This window comes from Typopeltis vanoorti, chromosome 7, assembly GCF_054136105.1.
Source record: "Typopeltis vanoorti isolate ZY-2024b chromosome 7, IOZ_Tvanoo_1.0, whole genome shotgun sequence".
Taxonomy (NCBI): domain Eukaryota; kingdom Metazoa; phylum Arthropoda; class Arachnida; order Uropygi; family Thelyphonidae; genus Typopeltis; species Typopeltis vanoorti.
This window is the reverse complement of record NC_143555.1, coordinates 85,337,126-85,339,797: the sequence shown is the minus strand read 5'-3', so window position 1 is coordinate 85,339,797 and position 2,672 is coordinate 85,337,126. Positions and strand designations below refer to the sequence as shown.

Genomic DNA, 2,672 nt, shown 5'->3' with positions numbered 1-2,672 from the left:
TGTTAAATATAATTTCATGACCACCTTGTTTGGGGAATTTATGTTTATTAACCTGTTTTAAACGTCGCTTACCATTTTGATCTATAAAGAGAGCTTCATCCCAGTTATATTGTCATTATCCAACTTTGCAATGAAATGGAATCCTTTCAGGATTCTATATTATAAAATGCAGGTGTTTTGTTATATAAAGATAAAAGTAGAAAAAAATTACGTTTCCCAGCGTGTATTTTTATTGTGATGCGTGATTCAGTAGAGATGATTTTCGGTAGAATATATCCATTCCTTCTGTTCATTTGGACACAACCAGTGACGAAATTCATTGCTCACTGCAAGACCACCACCTGCTTATCAGAGGTCTGCAGTGACAATAAAAACATTTCGTGTGTGTGTGTGTGTGTGTGTGTGTGTGTGTGTGTGTGTGTGTGTGTGTGTGTGTGTGTGTGTGTGTGTGTGTGTGTGTGTGTGTGTGTGTGTGTGTGTGTGTGTGTGTGTGTGTGTGTGTGTGTGTGTGTGTGCAGGATTTCCTGATTACCTTATCCTTAGTCCACTACGATAATGGATGTACGAGAGGCATATAACTTTTAGTGGTTATAAGACTTTGTAAGCAAATAAAATGACCAACATTAGTCAAAGAATGTTTTTTTCTTTCCTTCCTTATATCAAACTTCGATTTGCGTGTTGCTACTTGCGGCACTGAAATGAAAAAAATGAGGCCATTGTATTACGTCTGTAAATCGGAAGTGTTTTATTGTCAGGTTTGTCTGTCTATCAAGATGAAAACTCCTACTTCCTGGACGAACATACACCTATTGTGATCCAACACATCTCTGTATAAATGATAAATATTAATGACAATAAAAACAATGACAGTAATAATGATGATTTTATTTCTATGACTTTACAGCTATGTTTGAATATGAAAATTCGATTATGTTCTTCTTTTAATGATTTTTCTTTGAAATAAATGATTAGTTTTCTTTCTCATTGTATACTCCTGGTCAGCATCTTCTCCTCCTTCGCCTTATTCTGTATCCCTATAAATGCATAGCTCAGTACCTCCTTCCTCCCGCTCTAGGATAAACGCCTCCACCATATCCATAATAATCTCCGTAGCCTCGATATTGAGGAGATCGCTTCTGCCTAAGTCCTTCTTCAGCCAATGTAAAATAATAGTAATAATTTAGATCTCTAATCTAGTTGGTTGTAAAAGCTTGTTTTAATATTATATAAAGGTAATAATTTGATTTCTGAACGAAAAATTCCTTAAATTGTAACAGAAAATATATTCGATGAAAATCAGTAGAATTATATTAAAAGTAGTTGTTACATTGAATTATCTGTAATGCATATGAAGGAGAAAATTACCTGCACTTTCGCAGAGGATGCTATTCGAACACATCAGAACCAATGCGACACACACCAGCAGTTTCTGTAAGAGAAATAACTGAATATTGCTTGCATTCCCATAATGTTGCAAAGTTTTGAGACTTTTGAGTTAAACTAATTTAAATTAGTATTAAGGCTTCTTTTTCATTATTAATCAGTAGTAACTAATTAGATATAGTGTGATCGTGTCTAAAAATTAAATAGTAGAATATCAGTATTTACATTCGCTATAAAGGCTTATTGACATAGTCGAAAAGGCCAGTAGTATTACGAGGAAGACGAAAGTTATATTTACTTAAAATTGAATTTGGCATTGAATGTTTGCGATGGAAAAGTTCTTTAGAGAAAGACATGAACATGATTTGATAACTACAGAAATACTAAGTGATTTTGTTCGAAATAACCTTCAGTCTTTAAATCAACAAGCGGAACAGACAGAAATTTATTAGGCGTTATGAACTAATGCATGCACTTCAGTAACAGAATAAAACTTCAAGTGGACTTACCAGTAATGCGACCATGTTCAAAACTTGCGAACTTTGTTACGATCTGTGGAGCGTTTGTTTTGACGATGTCTCCACACGCTATTTTATAATAAAATTGTCTAAATATGCAGATCACGTGATTGGTCTTTCTCCTTTCATTTAGTAATAACGTTTCCCTTTTTGGTAAACACGGAAGTATCTGATAAAAAGAAGTTGTCAACAGAAAGTATTGACAAGGTAAAGACTGTGATGATGACGCATCAGACCTTACAATAAACAAAATCGCGTTTCTTCCTCTCTCGCACGTGTCGTTCGGTTGATATGCAAATACAATACTCTCAAGCATCATTTTGAGTAAGGGAAATAAGGTGACTAAGATTATTGCAAAAATACACTCATATTTGATGCAACTCCACAGTTTTTGGTATTTCTTGTATTTGATTCAATGTCGCTTCCCACATGCGAGATGATAGTGCTACATAAGTTGTGTGATAAACAACTGTCAGCAGAAATCTCCCCAAACATCCATATCACACTGAATATCTCTCAAACCCACAGCCTTCGCACCCACTAACGAAGTCAAGACGCTCTCCTCAAGGTTAACCAGGCCATTTGAACGAAAAACGAACGAAAGAGAAAACAGAAAAATGAAGGACTTGTCTTTCGGTTAAAAAGATCGGTATGGAATCTTATTTAGAAGTCGAGGAATCTTTGTGTGCATGCTTTTCAAATGAAAGCCAATTAGTCGATAGACAATAAGCATGTCAGTGAATTAGAGGATTCACATTGTTTTGATTTTTT

The 2,672-nt window shown here is 34.8% G+C and overlaps 1 long non-coding RNA gene across 2 annotated transcripts; it reads right to left on the bottom strand.

Moving 5' to 3' along the window:
- Positions 1–864: 864 nt before the first annotated feature.
- Positions 865–1,938, bottom strand: LOC150104828 (uncharacterized). Of its 2 annotated transcripts, none has more exons than XR_016548521.1 (3): positions 1,893–1,938; positions 1,366–1,429; positions 865–1,147 (listed from the first exon to the last, which is right to left on the bottom strand). It is a non-coding gene; the product is annotated as an uncharacterized LOC150104828 (long non-coding RNA). The 2 variants fall into 2 exon arrangements; XR_016548520.1 differs by having other exon boundaries at positions 865–1,150; positions 1,893–1,913.
- Between the last annotated feature and the right edge of the window lie 734 nt (positions 1,939–2,672).